Raw genomic sequence first — 23,865 nt, 5'->3', positions numbered from 1 at the left:
GTGCAAGTCCAATCTGTGTTCCATTTCTTGGCAACTGGCTCCTTCCAAGTGACAGTGGGCTTTGAATAGATATAAAAAACGGCCTGAGACAAGTGTGTGTGTTAGCTCCCAATTTATTTTTTTATCTATTCTTGGCTGATTTACCAAAAACACTCTACCAAATAGTTTCAGCCCTAAAATGAACAGCAAACACGTAAGCTGACTCTTATATGCAGATGATCTAGTAATTCTAGATCTGACAGGAATCAGCTTCCAGAGGAAGCTAGACATCTTGTACAATTATTGTATGAGGAAAAATGAATAATATATATGGAGAAGACGAAAGTGCTTCCATTTGGGACGAGGAGGAGAAAGTCATTTTGGACTATAAATAAAGTTAAAATTGAGACAGTTAGCAAATATAAACATTAGGAGATGTGGTTCTCAAATAGTTTGTTGTGTAAGGAAAACATTGAATCTCTGGAAGCCAAGGCACTATTTGACAAATAGTTTAGGGGCCCCTCTCTATCAGGGAATGATATGGCCAGAGCTGCAATATGGTGCTGAAGTGGTCTGTAATAGCAGGAAGTCCATTTGGTACCTTGAGGGTAGATGCTTAAAAAGATTACTTTCTTTTCTACCCTCTACTATGGTCTAGGCGGTTAGAACAGAAATGGGGTTGGTGGCATGAACTCAGCATACGCAGAGACAATAACATTCTGGACACAAATAGATAGTGATGAGCTCTCAAAATCTCATCACTATGCAAAAAAGGAATTGTGATTAGCAAATTAAATTGGGCAAGATCAGTCAGAGGGATGATCCTAAACTATTGCCAAAAGCTAATATTAGAATGTGAGATTGATCGGCCATGCATGAGTAAAGTGGAACTTAGAAGGGTAACTAAACAAGTGTCTAGAGAGGAAGACAAATGATTTAAGGAAGAAGAAATCAATATTTTTCCTGATGAATTTGTGGATAGCGGAGGATTAATTTCCTTATTTGGAGAATCTACCTAATGCATGGCTAAAAGGATGTTTACTGAAATTTAGATGTTGGGTAAATAAGATTTTAATCTCTGATACTCATGGTTCCCTGTTAGACAAGGATAACATTTGTAAATGTGGCCTTAATAGGAAGGGGAATTTAATGCATGTGTTAATGGATTGTTTGTGGTTTCTAGCTCAACAAAAGTGTTTATTGAAGCCAGCTAAAAAAAATGACATTAAGGGAACGAGGAAACAAGTTAACCCCCTGTGTATTTTTTTGGGGGATGTCACCTGTGCTTTGAGAGAATTTGAACTATCCATGGATGAAGTTTTAGGAAAAATATGATCATTTTCTTGTATACAGGGTTGTGGTGACATCGAGTTTTAACTGTGGGTTCAGCCCGATTTTATTTAATAATTTTACATGTATGTATAATGTGTTTTATTGTGTTAGGCTTTAAAGACCAAGGTCTAAAATAATCATGTTTGACTGACTCACTGGGTTGTATGTTTCCATGGAACTCTGCTGTTTCCATGACAGGCTCATCCCCTTTATATAGTTCTAAGTAGAATGTTTTTGATTGTTGAAACTGAGGATGAGAAAAGAGCTACGTGAAACCTGTCGGGACTGTGGCTGGAGTTTACTCTGTGCAATAAACTTTGTTTTAGCCTATCAACGCTTTGTGGAAATCCTCTTGGAGTCTACAACTTCACGAAGGAAATGACTGGCCAAGCTCCCAAGGAGAATTAAAAGAAACTTCAACACTTTTACTTTCTACTTTGTGAGTTACCCTGCACTGACCTTTCAGCTTCTACAAAAACAGCCTGCCCTCCGCATATTTTTTTGTGCGCTAATTATACTTCTGAAACTTAAACCCTTCCCTAAGGCAGTATTTATCCCTATTAAACTGTTTAGGGAGTTCTTGCTTCTTCTATGCTTAATCTATACAATCTAGACTAAGTACAGAGTGCACCTGCACGGATCCCTGCTAGTAATAGAATGAGTGAGCTTTGCAAGCATCATAGTCTTTATTGAAGTTGACTGGATAGACAAATCTTTTGCACGAGGCGCATGCATGCAGTCCCATGAGCAAAGGTTCTGCGCTGTGCTCGAACTGTATTTGACTTATTCTTTGTTGTGCCCATCGAGTTTTCCCAAATATTGACAAATATTTCATTGTGTTTAATCTCAAGACAAGCGCTATGCATGAACTCTTATGCCAGACTGTTTTACCCAGCAACTGGTACTGATCTACAATTTGTGGCACGCTTAGTCTATTCCACTTGCGTTTTTGTACATGCACCTATTCAGAATTAATGTCCAGTACATTTGTGATGACATGACTAGATGTGGGCATTATTCACATTTTACCGCGCTCCAGAAAACTGCTCGTTGGTGCTATATCTCGCTTCATTCTCCAGCATACTCTCATGACAGCAAGCCTAATCGTGTGTTAGGCAGTGGCGGGCGGCAGTTTTAGGGGAAAGGGTGTGCGGGAAGCACACTCACACTCATTTTTTCACACGCACATCCATTAACAACACTCATCAACATTCAAACATACACGCATGCACGCACCAAACATTCATTTAAAAAGATCACAAACACACACACTTACCTTCAGCCTCAGAGGTCCATGGAGGGTTGGGACTGCTGCCTTCCCTCAGTGGCTGACCCCCAACTTCATCACAGAGAAGGATGGGGTCAGTGAGACTGGTGATCCCACCTTACTCTGTGATGAGGTGTCACTGATTGACACTCACCCTGGGTGCTTCAGGGCTTAAACCTGAAGCGCCCAGGTCGACGTCAATGGGTGATGCTACCCTCGTCACCCGGGGGAGGGCCTCGAGGCACCTTTGCTGAACCGAGGAGGTCACACCCATAGGAGCTGTGACCTCTTCAGCCCAGAAAAGTTCAGCTCAGGCAGCTAGGAGTCTGCGCAAATCGCACATGTCTGCTTCTATCTGCCTGACCTGAACATGAAAAGTGTCTGTCAGGCTGACCTTTGTTCACCCTGACCGGCACTCTTCATGAGGTGCAAAAGGTGGGGGGGCATGGCCCCTCCGCCGTAAAGGACGGCCCGCGTCTGGTGTTAGGTCATGTTCAACAGCACTATATACTCGGGCACCATCGTGCTTCACACTCGTGCCTACAGAGCTCTACTTGTCTCCTTAACAATACAACAGCAGCTAACGTTTACCGTAGAGGCAGACTGTTATACCTTCATCCATTCTGGATCAGTCAGGTTCCTTCATCCGAATTTCCCTCAGCTCTGAAAATAAAAGGAGGACTTCTGCTCATCAACATTAGGGAAGGACTTCATCCAGGCCAAGTTTGCCCCGAAATTGAAGAAGGACTATTGCAATTCTACTGGAGTAGAATAAAGACTTTCCTGCAAAAGTTCAATTCAAGCAGAAAAAAGATTGTTTTGGGCAAAATATGTTTCTTTGTCATAATCTAACCTAATTATTTTTTTCAACAGGTACTTCTCGGATACATTGTTGCATATCCGTGTTTTTGTTAATCTGTCATTCTGGTTATTTATGGTTCCCCATGTAATTTATATTTTCACATTGATTTCTACATTTTTTTTATTATCGCCAGGGTGTTAAACGTGCAATATATTTTACCACCTCCATTTTTTCTGTCATGTCCAGGGGAATCACCATTGCAATGGCAAAGGTGGAAAAAAACATTAATTGACTACCTGAAAGTATGTGGTTCCCGTTTGTCTTCAGCGAAGGAAACTTACATGTTGATACATTACTTGGGGGTGGAAACCCAAGAGGTACACAAGAACTTACCTGATATAATTGGGGAAGGAGAAGGTGAAGCGTTCAATGAGTTTGAGACTTAAATTACTTAAAAAATTAGCTATGAATTACTTGCCCAAAGCTTCCATAATACTGCAAAGATATTTTTTTGGCAAGAGGAAACAAAATGATGATCAGTCGGTTAAAGACTTTGTGACGGCGTTTAGAAAGTTGGCTGCCCAATGTAACTTTGGGGAGAACACAGAAGAAAGAATCTGTGACCATTTCATGTTAGACTGTGAAAGTGATTATGTTAGGGAACAGTTATGGGTTAAAAGTGATCCCAATCTTGCAGAGGTTCTTACCATAGCTAAACAGGAAGAACATTCTATGCAATGCATATATGACTAGCAGAAATCTAAAAATGAGGCTAAGAACGAGGCATCTGCTATATGTACTGTTGTCACACAAAAGAGAAAACAACACCATTTCTCTAAACAAAAGGTTAATCGTTACAGGTGTGGGAATCACAATCACTCGGAAAATTCCAAAGATTGTGCTGCTGTTCATGCGGAAGGAAGGGACAGTTCTCCAAGTGCTCCACCAAGTCCTCCACCAAGGAGAAGGTGAATGAGTTATGTGCAGATGAGGATGGCATTGTCTTATAAATTCATGATGTTGATCTCACTGGTGTATCGACCACAAATTGTAAACATCCCTCTGATGTGGTTAAGTTGATGGAATGGAGCTGGTCATGATAATGGGCTCCGGGACTAGACTGTCTTTAATATCTGATCGGGGCTGTGCTTGTCATTTCAAGGGAAAGGTTACTCTCAATACAAGTGATGTCACACTGTACAGTTATGGTGATAAATCAAAAGATATACGGCCTCATTTAGATATTGGCGGATGAGCTACTCTGCCGCAACTACCTGAAAGTATGTGGTTCCCGTTCCCATAGATCCCCAAGTACAGGTCAGGAAGGTGGGTACCATGGCTGAGCAGTTTCGAAAAGATTTTCCGCAGGTGTTTTCAGAAGGGGTTGGATATGTGAAAGGTTATGTCCATTACATTAGGATCAAGGAGGGAGCTACCCCAGTTGCATGTAAGCTTAGGAATATCCCCTTTAATTTGCTGGAGCCGTAGAGTCTGAACTTAAAACGGCTCAAGAAAGAGGGCATAATTGAGGCTGTGAAAGCTTCACAATGGTTGGCACCAGTTGTGGTGGCTTCTAAGGCTTCTGGGGAGATTCATCTTTGTGCTGATCTCTGACCTATCAACAGGGAGGTATTATAAGACACAAATCCCCTGCCTAACATAATGGAGATGGTGACGCTGATGTGCAACACACAGTATTTCCCCATGCTTGACTTGTTGTCTGCCTATCACCAGGTCCATTTGAGTGGAGTTTTGAAAAACCTAGCTGCTTTCATTACACAGGGAGTTCTGCTTTAACAGAATGCCGTCTGAGCTCTGTTCTGCTGCATCTGTGTTTCAGAAGCTCATGTCCAATTTGATGAAGGGGATTGTGGGGGTGAAATTCATTCAGGATGACTTGCTAATTTTCAAGAACAATCTGCATGTACTTTGCATGTATTTACAAAAGCAAATAACTTTCAAGATTAACAAGTGTAAATTTGTGCAATCCCAGATACCATATTTGGGACATGATGATGTAGAACTGTAAGAATACATGAGGGCATACATGAGAAATGAAATCTTATCTATGTAAGTGTGTGACATCATTTGGAATGTAGTGGCTGGGGAAAAGAGAAAGCTGAAGGAAGAAAGACGGTTATTAAGGTTGGAGATGCAATGTCAATAAAGAAAAATAACCAAGAAATGGTGTATGAGAAATCTTCACATGGTGACAAGGAGACTATCTGCGCAGGAGGGCAGACCTATATGCATCTTCAACCCTGGAGATTAAATGAAGTGAAAGAATACAAGGAAGATTGAAATAACAACTGTTGCCAAGTGTTATTATCAAGCTGAGCTGTAATAAAATGAAAACAACAGACTGCTGAGGTATTTCACTTAGATTGTACAACTAAATGCAATTTTAGCCGCTTTTGGTAACAATAACCGGTGGAGTGCATGCTTCTGAGCCCAAGCTTAGTTATCTTACTAGAACTGCTGCGTGCGTTTCCTGCACAAGTCTAGATACCGGCTGACGGTTGTGCAACTTAACCAAAGGCCACTGTAACACGATCGTGTAAGCAAAGCTGTCTATGCAAGCTCAGCTGCTTTGCTGATGCGATTCGTATAAATAAAACAGGTGAAGATCCTGGCGTGAGTTCAGCTGCTGTTGCCACTTGTATAATTATCAAAATAAGGCATGTCACATGGAATTGTTACCGGCATAATAATGGCTATTCATTGAAAATACAGATGCTTTTGAGGATTATAAAATCAGAGCAGACACCGTGGTATTAATGCAGTTTTAGAAAATACATTCTGCTAATGTGCTTTATGAACAGACGAAAAACTGCCTTTAAGTCTTCAGCAGTGAACTTATTGAAGATTATAGGAACGACCTTAGCACTTAGCAACTGATAAAAGCTGACTGCTTCCTCTTTGCATATTGGAAGAATGGGCCTATACAAGGCTGCCTAAAGATGACAAGAAAAATACCAAGGAAATTCCAAAGGAATAAGGAACATCAGTGAAGTTTTAATATTAGTTTGTTATAATAGTTTACTTTATAAATTTATTGTATTAGATTTTTATTTTAGATTGTTATTCTAGATTGTTTTATGAGTACTTTTGTTGCAGGATATAGCGGATCAAGGCATGACATCTACTTTATCATTCTATCTGACACCAGATGAACAGCCTGAACCCTGGAAGCAGTGGAAGAAACTGTTTTTAACATACACACTAGCCAGTGGTGGAGATAAGTATGGACCAGTTAGGAGACAGGCAATTCTATTACATCACCTAGGTGTTGAGGGAAGGCGGTTATGTGTAGATTAACCATGGATATCATTGGGAATGGGTGATGGACAACCATGCAATGTTTATGAAATGTTGTTACAAGTGTTAGACTTGCAATTCAGTCCTAAGGCTAATGTTGTTCTCGAACCGCATACATTTTTCTCCACAATACAAAGAATGGACGAAGAAATTGCATGTTATGTGGCTACTTTAAGGGACTTAGCCATATCTTTCCATTTTGAACAGCTAACAGACGTGTTGATCAGAGATCAAATAGTAAGGTGCACTAACAGTAGGAGTGTGAAGGAAAATTATTGATGAAAAACCCTACTTTAGAGGAGAGCAGGCCATACAAATAGCCAAGAGTATGGAACACACGGCGTTATGGATAAAGGAAATGGAGTAGGGTGACCATAGCCAAAGGAATGAGGTTGGTGAAGTGGCAAATAACAGAAAAGGCAAAATGAAAGTACCTGAGATGGGTGAAAACAGGAAAGGAAGGAGTATAAAGCAGGACAATGATGCCTTTATAGAAAGTGTGAAGAGATACAGTGACACTTCCAGAGAAATAAAATGTTTTCAATGTAGGGCTCCATGACACATTGTTTCTAGAACAAAGTACGTTGCTAAGATTATAATATGCAGAAATTGTGGAAGGAGAGGACACTTTGTAAAAATATTTAGGACAAAAATATAGAAAGGAGAGTACAAGAAATCGGACAAGAGGATGATGATATCTGTGAAAGTGTACAAGAAATGATTCTGCCTGTAGAAGAGGAATATAATATTAGATCCAAAAACCTTGATAAAGGGGGAAATAAAACCAGAAAGTACAGACAAACTGGAAAAACACATTGCAAAGTGCTTTTAATAGCAGGCCCCTAAAAAAGCTTGTGGTTTCAGGACATTTATATTCACTCTTGTCAAAGAAAACACATGAGGGAAATTGGAAGGATGGTAGTTGCTCATCAATGGAAGAGTCAGATGTTAAAGCAGTAGTGTATGCAGGTAAAGGAATTGCCATACTGGGGATGAAATGGATGATTACTGAATTTAAGGAAAAGGCTTTCCATTGATGTATTTCTGTAACTAAATATATGTCTTACCTACTGGGATGGCTTCATCAAAATGACTTGAACATCATTATAAATCCTAATGCTAAAGAGCCAGTAATTGTAATTGAGGAAATGGCAGATGTGTAAATGATAAGTGACTATGAAAATGATATAATGCTAAAATTTCCCAGTGTTCACCGATGAATTAGGGTTACTGAAGAGATTTTCACACAAAATAATATTGAAAAGAGGAGTTAAACTGTCGCGTGGGCTCTCATTATCCTAAATGAGACTACTGGATTTCTAGGCAGCAGGATCGATAACAGTGTGGGGGACTGAGTCTGACCCACTTGTAAAGAACTCTGTCACCCTAAATCCGGTTTTTGCTCCGGCTAACTAGCAGTGCCTCATTTCTCCCATGGGGAAGAAATGATTGGGCAGCCAAGCGCATGACATCTTTGGAACTTCTCAGGGAAGTCGTGGTCACTCAGATCCAAACCAACTCTCTCATTTACAATATGATCTCATATACAAATAACAAAGACAGTATAAGTTTTATATAATGTTTTAATAAAACGACTGTATTTTAGATAATAAGGCGTGAGCCGCAATAACCAGAACAATACAACATAGTAGGATTGAAATAGTCACCAGGAGAGTAAAACATAAGAACAAAGCTATCATAGTGCCTAACAGTTTCTACTCTCCCTCTGCTTGTTCTATTTAGAGCACAGCATGTTAAGCTTCTAGCTTGCCTTTCCGAATCACTGGGGAGACATCAGCCCTCATACCTGAGCAAAGGCCTGTGATCTGGTTCAGCATCTGCAACGAGGCAGTCAGAGTCTAGTTGTGGTTCCCTGGTCGGAATCTCCCTCTTGCGTGTATTGGGACAAGGAAGTGATTTTATAACTAACATGTCATCGTGATCACAAAATGTCCCTACGCAGGAATGCCAAATTTAAACTCCTACCACGTCTATCGGCAATGTACCAGACTGTATCCTTGACTGAAGCACAGAGTGAATATGTTATGGAGACCTCCAGTGCTGAAGTAGGCAAAACAGTGTGATATGAATAAAAAAACAACACCGTAGAACTGGCTATTTGAAAAATAACAGTACGAAGCCTAATAAAAAGCATTTAGAGCAAAGTGCACAGAAGCTCTAAGCTGCCAGCAGATGAATAAAACACATCCAGGGCAAAGTGCACAAAGGCCTAAAGCCTGAAGCTAATGCGCAAAGAATACGTAAAACTAACCACACTACACCCTCCCCTTGTCGGTAGCAAGTGGTTCCAATAATATAAAAGTATGCCCCAAATATAAACAATACATAAAACTATATATTTCGGCAAGGTCAGAAGACAACAAAGTCATAAATTTAGGAAACATGTGACGATAAAGCCAAATTCAATATAGTGTCAATTTTGCAGGAGAGAAAAAAAATCCAATTGTCAGACAGAAGCAATAGAACGTAGGAGCTCCTCCACTTCGATATATGTTAATATCGGAAGATCCACGCCACAAAGTACCACGGAGCAGGTGTGTTCCAAAGCCCCAAAACCATCCAGGGCGGCATCCCGTGCAGGGCCTAGGAAAGAGACAACACCATCTTCCTCCAGGAAGGGAATCTCATAAACCGCCTCACGAAGCAAACGCAACCGTAGTGCACAAGTCTGGGAATGAGCCCCAATCGGGAACATCAACAGATCAGATTCGACCACTGGAGGGCGCTGCAGTGAGAGACAGAAAGCCAGTGCATGTTCAAATGAGCACCAAAGGCACCGAAACACGGGTTGCACACAATCCAAAACTGGTCGGAATGACAGAGACCAGTCACACTCCAAATGTCCCAGGAGTGTTGCTCCAAAATGCTGCATCATGCGTTCACGACACAGCTGCGCTGACGGGAGCAGCAATATAGGATCTCGTCGTGGCGGGACAGCCATTGCGAAAAACTAGCAACAATAGCAAAACTCCAGCCAACAAAGCCAAAGTAATCGGGAAACCCCCAAAAATGCTTCCGAAAATAGAGTGTATAGCCGAAGGTATCAAACCGAATATGGAAGAGAAGGTGTGAGCAAAACCAACACCAACAGCTTTGAAAAAATGTGCAATACCAGCAGTGCTGGATGCATTAAATATACGTCCCACAAGTTCACCAAAGTGACTCGGAAAGTTAGTATTCAAAAGGGACTGTATCTCCGCCGATGACCTTGCCACCTGAAGTGCGTAGGTCTCGCTAGCAGATGTAAGGGCCACATGCTTTTGAAACAATAAAGCTTTTAGCCAACTCAACTTGTCGAAATTAACCTTGGAAGTAGCAATATGAGGCCAGATGTCCGCCACCTCCCTAATTTGAGTGGGGGGAAACAACACATTCCCGCAGCACGTAACGGCCTTGTTGACAACGACAACGTAAACTATTCCGGCACGCATGCCACAGTAGCGTTCGCTGTTAAGAACAATGTAACTGCCGTTAGAAAGCACCTGGAAAGTGTTTTCAATAACCGGGACTGGAACTCCCTTCAGATAACAAGCTAAGTTAGCAATCGAAGCGTTACACGCTCTGTGCAAGGACAGCTGTTTACAAACCATGGAATGGCTGACAGAAGCTTCGCATTCGCTACCGCTCAGAAAAACCTCCCTCAAACCATTAATACATCTGTATTGAAAGGGAAGCTCCCACACCTCGTGTATGTAACTGTCTCCCAATAGTTCATATCTACCCACCGGAATGTGCTTCAAACAAGAAGTAAATTGCAGAGTAGAGATAGGCAGATTAATAACCCCATGAATCAACCACTCAGCCGACGGAATCTCAGCAACCGAGAAAGGCAGTTTCTCCAATTTCTCAATATTCAACATGACATACGTCGCTTCCTTTTTAGCCATCAGCTGTTGTTGACGAGTCAAATTAAAGGAGATAAAGATCTCTCTGGCACGAATGTGCTGCCATGGAACGCGACCCGCCTTTAAGGTCTGAAGAGTCCAACCCAGCTGCATGATGGACCGCGTCTGACTCTGCCCATGATATAAAGAAGACATGTCCGATTTAATAATGTCAATAGCAGAGGAAACAATGCTGTCAATCGTGTAAACACGGTCAGAAAGGGAATGCATGCCATTATCAACAACAGACAAAGGCCCTCATTCTGACCTTGGCGGTCGGCGGAGAGACGGCGGTCGGACCGCGAACAGACCGGCGGTATTAAAAATGGCATTCTGACCGCGGCGGTCACCGCCGCGACCGACCGCCACTTCCCCACTCCGACAGCCACGGCGGTCATGACCGACGGGCTGGAGTCTGCGCACTCCGGTCCGGCGGTCGACCCAAGACCGCCAATGGTATCATGACCCTGCTTACCGCCGCGGTTTCAGGCGGTCGGGAACCGCCATGCGAACCATGGCGGTAGGCACTATCGGGGCCAGGGAATTCCTTCCCTGGCACTGATAGGGGTCTCCCCCACCTCCCACTGCCCCCCCGAGTCCTCCCCCCACACCCTCCACCCCCCTGCCACCCCCCAGAGGTGGTACGAACCCCCTCCCCACCCCCACCCCGACATGCACATACACGCACCCCGACATGCACACACCCCCTACATGCACATATACACACCCCCTACACACACACATACACAACGGGGACACATACCCGCACACATACATGCCGACATGCGCACCCGCCGAACTACACACATTGCCCATAGGCACAGCAGCACTCCCCGCCCGCATGCACGCACTCACACACCCCCTCTACACACTCCCACGCACACCCCCATGCACGCACACATCACACAACACCCCCCCACCCCCTCCCCTCACGGACGATCAACTTACCTTGTGCGTTGGTCCTCCGGGAGGTGACAGGAGCCATGGGGAGGTGACCGCCAACAGAAGACCGCCAACAGAAGACCGCCACACAGAAATGTGGGTCGTAATTCTGTGGGCGGTGTTCTGTTGGCGTGGCGGTGGAGGTTGACCAGTCTCCACTTTCCCGCCGACCGCCAGTGTGGCTGCTGGCGGTTTTCCGGCGGAACGCTCCCAGCGGTCAGAATGCGCACAGCGGCATACCGCCGCGGTCGGCGGTCTTCACCGCGGCGGTAACTCGGCGGTCTTGCGAAAAGACCGCCAAGGTCAGAATGAGGGCCAAAGTCTGGAGCAGATTTTCCTGATCAATCTGCCTTAACCGGGCTGCAGCCTCCTGTTGTGAAAGCTTCCAAATCTCATTATAAACTTCGTATAAAAAATCTTTTCTTCCGTGGTACCTTGGGACCTGACAAAAAATCTTGTAAATCAGTATCATTAGACAGTAACGTGAGATGTGACTTAACTGCATCCAGCGTGGATGACTTCAACCATTGCTGACAAAGCTTCCCCACGCTGTATGTAGTTATAATATCAGCATGTTCTGGTGAAATCTAACGAGGGTCTGCCCTACTAGTCCTGAACCCCCCTGAAGAGGTGACAAAACGTTGATGACACTTATTAGTGTCTACAGGCCATAATAACCACCCGCCCGGATGTAACGATGAAGTGTTAAGCGTACCATTCTGGACCCAATGTGTAAATTCACTAAAAGTAGCATTCACATAGTGCTGCCAGTTGTTTAATTTGGAAGGGACAGGTATACTAGGCAAATTCAACTCTCTAATTGTCGCCAAGCCCAAACAGGTAGTCTGTTGTACTGTGTCATTGAGGAAAATCATCTGCACAGGGATAATACATGCTCTAAATAATGTATCCCTGCCTTGCATCTACCAATTTTTCGTACCCCAAACACTTTTTAAGTCAACAGTCTTAAACCAGTATTCATACCCCTCGACCGAAAGTTTAGATACAAACAAATTTGAATACAGTAATTTAGTATCGGTCAATAAAATTTGCTTATTAGAATACGGTGCAACTTTAAAATAGTAAGACTTAGCATTTTGCTGATCATGCCCAGAAAAATATGCAAATTTATCATAATACGTTTTCGAACTCCCTTGTGGAGGAGTCGAGCAATGTTCCCATTGCACATATTTAAATATGGACTTAGGGCTACTAGCTTTATGAATAAAGTGGTGTCCATAATAGTTGTAGCAAAACATGTCACCATGATTATCTCTAAATTGGTAAGCATCTTCATCGTCATAGACAGTATAATATTGCAAATCTGTTAGCATAGAATCTACTGTCTTCACATCCCAATCATCAGAAACAATGCCTGGTATAACAATATCATTCATTGATAACTTGAGGACATACGGCATTTGAATCAATTCAGTGGGACCATATATATCAAACATTACTTTATCCCACACAATCCCATCCGGAATCGGTATTGCAGAAATGTTTACATTGGACAAGTCTCTTCAAACCATATGAGATGAAAAATGTGGTTTTAACACAGTCTCCACGTGCTCAATGTCAGATCGATCAGGAAGAAAATGACCATGTATCACCAGAAAAAAAGTAACCACAAATCCCAACCAAAAAAAAAAGAGTCATTACAGCCATTAAAAGCCACAAATAGTTCCAAGGAAAAACAAAATACGTGCGTTTAAGCCAACACAGCAGCTTACGTGGACCTCGGACAGAAGACATCGAGGACGAGGAGTTGGACACTGCATCATCAGTGTCGTTGAAGCAGCCAGAGGCAGTTCTTGCAAAAGGTGCAACGGTGAACAAAGAAGCAGATGGAGGCTCTCGCCTTGGCACACTATAAACCACATGTTCAGAAACCTCAGTAGATCGTACAGCAACTTGATCAAAAGATTCCAAATTAATAGTCGTCTGTGGAACAATCGCAAGATCATCATCAACCCTCCCCAATCTCGGAGAGGAAACAGCGTCAGTGTAAATCACCTGCAGCGGGACTTCTTCCCCAGTAGCGAGAGGGATTCCGGAACTACTGGGTGTCCCTCTGGGTCTGCTGTGCAGAATCGGCCACATGTTGTAACTTGACATTATCAATGGAAACAAAGCGATTTCCTTTGGCCCCTTCAGCGGCGGTAAAATCACAGTTCTCGTGCCGCTTACCCCTAACACAGGGACAGGTGCTCGATAAGAAGGACCAAATTCTTTCTTTACTGCGACCTTTTCACGCACTAGATCCCCAACCCTGGGTATCCAACCAGTAGGTGTTACTGGCTCATCCTTAATTCCTGAGGAGGCAGCACTTGCAGAAGAGTTATCCTCACGGAATTGTTGTAAATCCTGCAAAACAGTCACACGATCATTTATGTCAAAGGGCGTAACTGCCGCCTCCACACCAGGACCATCTAGATCAGGAACATACATTTGTATTCCAAACAGGCACTCATATGAAGTACGACCCCCCAGTAACCTTCTAGGCAAGTTATTAAGTGCTCTCTGTACTCCATACAGGTGGGCTAGCCAACTACGACCCGTACCTATAACTCTGGCCGTTAAGGATTGCTTTAAATCACGATTTAAACGATCCACAACAGAATTTCCCTCGGGATGAAATGGAGACGAGAATTAGAGTTGGACCCCCAACGAAGCCATGGTGTCCCTGAATGCCTTAGAGGCAAAAGCAGGGCCCTGGTCCAAATGAAAAGCCGCAACTGCAAATGTATCGACAAAGATGCACAAATCTTTAATAACAATTCGAGCGTCAGCCGAGCGTTGTGGCCATACCAACACAAATCTGGAGCACGAATCTACAGCAACCAATATATATTTGTATGCACTATCTGGTATCAGCGGACCACAATGATCCAAGTACACACACTGTAAAGGTTTATTTGAAATCAGAAGGGGCGTCTGCTGCGGGCGTCTAGCCGACGAAGCTTTAATCTGTTGACAAACGTCACAACAAAGGACATATTGCTTTGTCTCTTTATAGAGACCAGGCCACCAGTAACGAGCCTGTAAAAGTGAAATCGTGGCAGCCACTCCAGCATGTGCAGACGCCACCCCCTCATGTGCTGCAGAAATTAATCGAGGTCTCTCAATTTTATTGGGTAGTTCACGCATACCAATGCCTGGAATATTAACAACAGCATTCAGCGCACTACTCAAGCAGTAACTATATTTAGAAGGAAATCCTTTAGGAAATGGCGTGCCATCAGCCGTAGACTTTATGGCAGCCAAAATCTCTGTGTCTGGTTTGGAACTCGAATGAGTCACTGTGGCCACAGTGGCGACAGCCACTGCCGACTTTGCGGCTTCATCAGCCAAAGTATTCCCAGCAACATGTATTCCAACGCGCTGGTGTCCAAGTGTATGCACAACATGGACCTTAGGAAGCGTTTCTTTCAGATCCGCAACCTTACCCCACAACAATTTATGTTTAATGGTGTTGCCCTTAGAATCTCTGAACCCATTCAACTTCCAATAGTGCAGATATTCATTGAAAGACTGAACACAGTAGTAGGAGTCACAGACCAGCAAGGTCAAAGTCGCCGGATCCGCGTGTTCCAACGCTAACAATAGAGCTTTGAGCTCAGCCAGCTGTGCCGTGCAATCTCCCAAGGTTTTAGTATAAGTATGTCGGGGTCAGAACACTTCCCCCTCCATAGTGCCGCTCACTACCGCACATTCAGCAGAATACTGTTGTTTAGTCCCAACCGCTGGTTGCGCAGAGCCATCGGTATACATGACCACCTGATATTGGTCAATAGGCAATGTGCCAGCAGAGACTGGGTACTCCATTTCATATTGAAGAAATTCTTGAGTCTGCAGTTTAGGGTCAAATATGTAATCTACATCAGTGGCTGTCAAAGACGTAGCCCATTGTATCCATCGCGGGTGTAAAGCTTTCGAATTAGGAACACTCGCTTTTGTAACAGCCTCTAAGGCCGGAATCGGGGAAACGACAATAATGCGTTGGCCCTGGGCAAGCGGTCTTTCTTTAATCACAGCCATCTTTACTGCAGTGAGTATTTTCTCAGTCTGTGCAAATCTTTGTTCTGCAGCAGAATACAAGTGGGACTTGTATGCAATTGGGACTGTCTCACCCTCATTAAAGGTGACATACGTAAACCCAACAGCCCCAGGTATCACCCTGATGACTAAATGTGTCTTATTGTCCCGTGTGTGTAAGTGTTTAACTGCTAAGAGATCAGTCTGTAACTCTCGCAGTATGTGTGTATGATCAATCGTCCAAAATCTACTCGAAAAATTCGGGCAAATCAATTCGTATAAGGGTTTTATACGCGTAGCATAATCAGGAATGTAAGTTCTGCCAAAATTCAGAAACCCTAACAATGACTGGGGCTTCCGAACCGTATTAGGAGGCTGCAATAAAGCACATTTCTCCCAAAAATGTGGCGCTATGCTCTTGCCCTCACTCAACAACTCATATCCCAGGAAAATGAAGCTGAGAAAGGCAATCTTTGATTTCTTAAAATTAAACTTATAGCCAATATCAGCAAACCCCACAACAATGCGCGATACACGCCTTAGATGTTGCAGAATCTCATTGTCTGTCAGATATATGTCATCAACATATGATAACACTTCAGGGTCCAACTCATGTAGCATTTCAGTCACACGAGCCGAAAACAGTCCTGGGCTATTCTTATACCCCTGAGGCAAACAACAAAACTTTTTCTGAGAGCCAAACGCACTGAAACTGGTATAGTCCCGACTTTCGGGCGCTATATTTTGGCAGAAAAATCTATTTGAGATATCTAACGTTGTTTTGTATTTCTTACGTACTATATTATTCATAAGCGCTGCGCTATGTGAATTCTGTATTGCATATGTGCGTGTATGACTATTCAAATGTCTGTAATCCACCACTATCCTATATGAATGGTCCGGTTTAGCAACCAGAAACAAGGGATTATTCATCGGTGAGACACAGGGCTCAATTACCCCCTGGTACTCCAATTGTGTAAGAATTTTCCTAACCGATGCCCTTGCCTCAAATTTGATAGGATACTGCGGCTGCGGCTGAGGTTCACCCTTTATTGAAATTACATGATAAAGTGATTGTCTATCCCACCCCACGTTATTTCTATACAGGGTGGGAGCCTGTGCTAGAACCCACGTTTTACTATAGGACTCCGCTAGTTCTCTCGGAACAAGTGGTGAGAAGGAAGGTGCAATAACCTCCTCCCCAACCGGACAGTCGCGAACAAAGTCAGGTGGCCAATCCTGTTCGGCCAGCAAAACATATGATTTTACCACATGGTCCCCTTCTAATCGCAGAGTCACTTGATATACTCTATCAGGATCAGAGACTCGCATATCCGCTGTTTCGACTTGTATGAAGTCATCAGTTGCTTTCACCTCCAGATGCTCTAGAAGACTCCGGCGAACTATTGTGACCTCTGCCGCGCTGTCTAACAGTGCTAACGCCCATGTCTTGTTCGTCAAGAGAACTCTCTTCTTGAGCGGCATGTCGAACTGAGACTGCTGCCACTTTCTTCTTTTTAAATTATTGCTTTTGTTGGAGCGGTTTCTCTTCCTGTTTAACAGAAACCTCAGTTGAGCGTTGTGATTCCTGTCTCGGTTTCACGTACTCAGTTCTCCGCTCTGATCGCCCACCTCTCTCACTTCTCTTCTCTGAGGAGTCCTGAAAGGAACAAGATTGGCGTGAATCAGTATATTGATATCTATCAGGCGTCTTCAAATTATCCCTATTCCTGAGATTATACCTATTCGGCGGGGTCTCCGATTGCGGAGACTGTCCCCCATCTTCTTTAGGTGTTTGCTGTTTCTTTTCCCAGCGCTTTTTTGTACCCTCAGGTTGCTGTTGCTTAGCATTATCTTTATTATTTTTACCCTGCAACTGGGGTTTTTGAGGTCTAGCCCCTAGGCTATCGCGACCAATACTGGAATAGGTCTCTGCTATTATCCTCAGACGTTCCCGCTCCTGATTAATCTGCAGAACTTCCCGAAGACGCATTCGCACTGCTAGTGCTACTGCCTCTCCCTTGAGATTACTCAAAATAGTAGAAGAAACTGCGGCAAAATTGCCCATTAACTGCATGCCCAAATCTAAGGCAGGGGCAGCCCCATATTCATCTTCAATTTGTTTAAGCACTTCCGGTAAATTAGCTAATGTCGGTGTACCGTGTGCTGTAGTGTAGAGCGCGGCAAACACCGTGCCCCAGGTATTACAAAGGTCCACCGGAGGAACCATCCCATACGGCAAACACATCGTCAATATTCTATGTTTATCCTGAGGTCCCGTATGGGGAAATACTGCTTCCAGCGTATTAATTTTCTGCGCCAGCCAAAATGGAGTCTCCTCACGTTTAGCCGGTACCTTACCCATAACTGAGTGTACAGTGGCTGGATTGATACCCGGAACCACTGCTTGTGGGGGAGCCGGAGCAGCACGCGCTGCATTAGTATTTAATGCCTGCATTACAAACTGAACCAGTCTTCTGTATGTAGTTGCTAAGTCTATATATAAACGACGCACGTCAGCCACTGCCAAATTTGCAACCGCAGGATATGGTGTGTAAGTAGCCAATAAAGGCCAGGTCGGACCATCATTACTCAGTGGACCTAACCTTACTTGTGCTACTGTGTGTGGGAGGGCGCCATCAAGCCAATTATGGTGTTCTTGATAAGATAAAGGTATCTCTAAGTATGCGTAAGCCCTGTATTGTCCAGGGGCATTCGCAACAGTGTATTCGTCAAAAGTATTTGTTGCCCCATCAACTGCTGGAAATACGACCCAAGAATAAAAAAGTTCTGTCCTATAGGCTGCATGGGTGTCCACCACAAAAGTGACCGGACCCCCCTGGACCGTCAGTCCATGTGCTATCAGATGTCCTGTGAGCGGGTGACGCATATTGATTGCTATATTCACTACATTAGGATTCGCCATTTGTTAAAAAAATAAATAGCTCTAGGTCAGAGAAGGCACACCAATATCGGGGTTTTTCCTTTCAAAGTTCAAGCTTGAACAACCGACCATTAAGCAATAGGATGTAGCTATCCCGTGGTGGCGGAAACCCTCAGCCCCACGGACGTCTCCGCGTACGGAACCGAGGAGTCAAAATATATATGAGACCGAGAGAGTCAGTCGGACCTAAATATTAGAGCCAGACCAAACGTTGGCGGCGCTATGTCGCGTGGGCTCTCATTATCCTAAATGAGACTACTGGATTTCTAGGCAGCAGGATCGATAACGGTGTGGGGGACTGAGTCTGACCCACTTGTAAAGAACTCTGTCACCCTAAATCCGGTTTTTGCTCCAGCTAACTAGCAGTGCCTCATTTCTCCCACGGGGAAGAAATGATTGGGCAGCCGAGCGAATGACATCTTTGGAACTTCTCAGGGAAGTCGTGGTCACTCAGATCCAAACCAATTCTCTCATTTACAATATGATCTCATATACAAATGACAAAGACAGTATAAGTTTTATATAATGTTTTAATAAAATGACTGTATTTTAGATAATAAGGTGTGAGCCGCAATAACCAGAACAATACAACATAGTAGGATTGAAATAGTCACCAGGAGAGTAAAACATAAGAACAAAGCTATCATAGTGCCTAACAGTTTCTACTCTCCCTCTGCTTGTTCTATTTAGAGCACAGCATGTTAAGCTTCTAGCTTGCCTTTCCGAATCACTGGGGAGACATCAGCCCTCATACCTGAGCAAAGGCCTGTGATCTGGTTCAGCATCTGCAACGAGGCAGTCAGCGTCTAGTTTTGGTTCCCTGGTCAGAATCTCCCTCTTGCGTGTATTGGGACAAGGAAGTGATTTTATAACTAACATGTCATCGTGATCACAAAATGTCCCTACGCAGGAATGCCAAATCTAAACTCCTACCACGTCTATCGGCAATGTACCAGACTGTATCCTTGACTGAAGCACAGAGTGAATATGTTATGGAGAACGCCAGTGCTGAAGTAGGCAAAACAGTGTGATATGAATAAAAAAACAACACCGTAGAACTGGCTATTTGAAAAATAACAGTACGAAGCCTAATAAAAAGCATTTAGAGCAAAGTGCACAGAAGCTCTAAGCTGCCAGCAAATGAATAAAACACATCCAGGGCAAAGTGCACAAAGGCCTAAAGCCTGAAGCTAATGCGCACAGGATACGTAAAACTAACCACACTACAAAACCAATTGTACATAAAGTAAGGAATGTGCCAAATATGATGAGGAAGCCATTATGTAAGAAGTTTGATAAATTGTTAAATTAAAGAATAATTCAAATAATAGAAGCATCTGAATAGTTGGCTCATGGGGTGGTGGCACCTAAGGAAGAGAGCATAATTCAACCTTACATAGACTTACAAACCTTAAACAAGAATATATGGGTAGACAGACAAACCCTTCTCAATATATTGGCGATGATTGCAGTTCGGGGAGGAGGATTCATATTGAGTGTACTAGAAATGTCTGCTGCATACCATCAATTGAATTTACAGGAAGAATCCAGACATTTGACATTGTTTGTGACACCCCTTGGAGCATTTTGATATAAAAGAATGCCATTTGGGCTGGCTTCCGCCTCTTCTGTTTTTCAAAGAGTAATAAGGCATATATTTGGTTTCAAGATAACATACTTATTGTGGGGAAATCTGAAACATAGCATGATGTTGTCATTTAGAGAAGTGATGAAGTGGTTTGTGAAATATGGCCTAATGGTAAAGATGAAAACATGCCAATTGAGGAGGAAGGAAGAGACGTTCTTGGGACATGAAATAAATGCAAGGGGGATCCACCGGAAGGAAAGTATAGTAAATGCAATAGAAAAAATACCTGAATCATCTGATAAGGGTGGGTTAAGGTCATTTCTTGTTCTTGCAGAAGATTGCTCTAAGTATGTCAAGAATTTTGCAGAAATTGTAAAATCTTTAACAGTTATCATGAACAAAATGTAATGTTTAGCTGGAATGTTGACTGCAAGAAGTCCTTTGGTGAGATAAGAAAAAACATAGCACAAGCAGCAGTGTTGGGGCATTTCGATGTGAATGGGAAAACTCACATCACTACTGATGCCTGTGGTGTATGGTTAGGGGCAGTGTTGATGGAAGTTGTGAATGGTGAAGAGAGAATAATTGGTTTTGTATCAAGGAGATTGAGAGGGGCAGAAACCATGTATTCTGAAATTGAGAGAGAAGCTTTAGCCTGTTGCTGGGGAATTAAGCATTTAAAATTGTATGTTTGGGCTAAAACATTCAAAGTCAAAATGGATCATAAACCATTTGCTTATTTGTTTAAAGGAGAGAGAGGACTGGAAATGTTACACCACAGATTTCAAAATGGATGTTGTCTCTACTTGATTATAATTTTGAAATTGAGTATATAAATGATTGTAAGAATGTTATAGCAGATTTCTTATTTAGACTGCCAGTGAATGCAGAGATTGTGGAGACGTGTGAAGAATGTGGAGGTATAAGAGAAGGAGTGATGGCACTGGGAGCTGTTGAATGGGATGAGGCCAAGTAAAAGCATTAATTGATGAATGAGGTGGAAAGTTGAGTAGTGCAAGGATGAAATATTCAGGACGTATTGAGCAAGGAATGAAAGGAATTTTACAAGGCAAAGGATGAATTAAGTTTATCTGTAAGTAAATTAATGAGAAGAAACCAGATAGTTCCCCATGCTGAAATTTGGATGCGTATAATCATCATTGTACATGAGGGGCACCCTCAGACGTACTATGACTAAGAGAAGGGTGAGACAATTGTTTTGGTGGCTTAGGATGGATGGTGATTTTTAGGAAGTAGTAAAGCAGTGTTATGCACGTGCAAGTAGTGACAAAACCAAAACTGTAAGATGGTCCACGCTGGAATCCATGGACTTTCCCGTAAGACCGTGGGAGAGATTGGTAATTGATTTTATCGGGCCTATTTGTAGACTTGGACCGAGACGTAAGTATATTCTGATAATAGTTGAATATCACTTAAAGTGGTTTGTTGTGGAGACAATGGAGCAAGTGACTAGTGCTAGCCTTATAGAATTTTTGGAGAAAGTTTTCATGGAGGAAGGAATTTCTAGGAAAATAGTCTCTGACAATGGGGTCCACTTCATTTCCAAGGAAATGACTGATTATCTTTCCCGAATGGGAATACTTCATAAGTGAGTGGCTATATTTAGGCCACAAGCCAATGGGTTGGTGGACAGAATGAATCCTTTGGGCATGCAAAACACACAGCTTTTATTGACTAATCGAGTTCCATGGAAGAAGAAATTAAGGAAAATTATGTGGGCCATAAGAACCTCTCCCCATTCTGTTACGGGAGTGTCAGCATTTATATATTTGAAAGGAAGGGAACCAGGAAGGAAAGAGTGTCCTGTCTGGTTGAGTGGACAAAGGAATATTTGGGTTGACTACAATAAAGTCAGAGACTGATCTAGTGGTATTCAGAAAAAAAGCAAAAGAGTACTACAACAAAAAACAGAATGTCAAGAGACTTTGGATAAACAGAGGTGATTTGGTGGTCAAGAAGAGGTGGAATTGTTCAGAAACATGACAGCAAATATTTAGGTTCCCAAAACGTTAAGGAAGTGAAGAGCAATGTAGTTCTTCTGGCGGATGGAACTAGTGGAGTGTTGGGAATATGTGGAAAAATCAAGAAACCTAAAATATAATGGGCTAATGAGAGAGCTGAGGGGTAATGCAATAAGTTGTGAAGTGAAATGTATTATTATTATTTAATTTATATTTGTGATGTGATTTGCATGTATAGTCAATCAGCCCCCAAGTTATGTTTCCAGAAACCATGTTATTATTTCTAGCAACCTCCGTAATTGGAGTTAAAGTTTAAATGTTCTTTTTTTGCTTATCTTAGTTAAATATTGTAAGGGGAAGATGATGTAGAGTTGTAAGGTAACATGAGGAATGTAATCCTATATATGTAATTGTGTGACATCATTTGGAATGTAGAGGCTAGGGAAAAAAAGAAAGCTAAAGGAAGAAGGATGGTCGTTGAGGCACAAGATACAAGGTCAATAAAGAAGAAGAATAACCGAGAAACGATGTATGAGAAATCTTTACAGTTATCTCTAGTGAGGGTGTTAAATCCAAGTCTGAAATCTTTACCACTATATCTGAGTTGCCCCATCCTTCCAAGAAAGAAGAGTTACAAACGGTGCTTGGAATGGCAGAATCTTCTTCCCGATTTGTGCCCAATTTTGCGAATCACACTGTAGCCATTAGGACACTTCTTAAAAAAGAGTGTGCAATTTGCTTGGACAGAAGAGTGCCACATAGAATTTGAAGATCTAAAAGTTGCTTTGTCATATGCTCGATTTTTGAAGAGCTTTGTTGCAGGATTGCCTTGCAAATTACTTACAGACACCAGTGAAAAGGGGCTGGTGCTGTTTTGAAACAGAAGCACGAAGGGGGCGAGGTCACCATTCCTTTCGCTACCAGGCCATTAAGGGCGGCAGAGGTGCTGTACTCAACCACTGAAAAGGAAGCTCCTGCAGTTTACTGGGCAATAAGGGCGTTTAGTCAGTTTCTAGGCAGTGTAAAATTTACTGTTCATAAGCCTTTGCAGGAAGTCTTTGGAAGAAGGGTCTTGACTGTATTTCGTCTAGGACCTGTAAGTGGTTAGTGGAACCTCAGGATTTCCAGTTTGTTTTCTCTTATCTACCCGGTACTGACAACAAGGTTGCGGATAGTCTGTCAAGGAAGTGCCAGTTAATTCTGGATCAAAGGATGATAAAGAAAGCTGGTGGACAGAGGATGAGGTTGAAGCATGTCATATCACAATGGGTTGTGTGACAGAGAGAGAGTAGGGGCAGAATATGGAAGAGGATGAAGTTTTGAAATGCATGTGTCAGTTTGTTTTGTCTGGTGACAACAATTGGAAAAAGGATGGAAGGTTTGCTGGATATGTGAAGGTATTTGATGAGCTGTCATTAAGCATTGGCATGCTGAAGAGAGGAAGCAAATCGGTACCACCTCAGGGATTCAGAGATCGCCTGATGCAACTAGCTCATGAGGCCCATCAGGGTATTAGTAAGATGAAGTAAAGACTTAGATGCATATATTGGTGGCCACACATGGACATTGTGATTTAGAGGATTGTAAGAGAAAGTAGTGAGTGCAAGATGAGTGACAAAAATATGAAAATAATGATGTGGGAATAGACTGGATTAGACATAGTTGGGCCCATAAACATGGGCAGCATTTCCAAATATATGTTTGTTCTCATGGACATGTGCTATCAGTGGCCAGGGGTGGGGGTAACTAATGAATCATCACAGCTACA

Source organism: Pleurodeles waltl, chromosome 3_1, assembly GCF_031143425.1.
Source record: "Pleurodeles waltl isolate 20211129_DDA chromosome 3_1, aPleWal1.hap1.20221129, whole genome shotgun sequence".
Lineage (NCBI taxonomy): Eukaryota > Metazoa > Chordata > Amphibia > Caudata > Salamandridae > Pleurodeles > Pleurodeles waltl.
The sequence above is the reverse complement of the archived record's forward strand: the minus strand, read 5'-3'. Positions refer to the sequence as shown.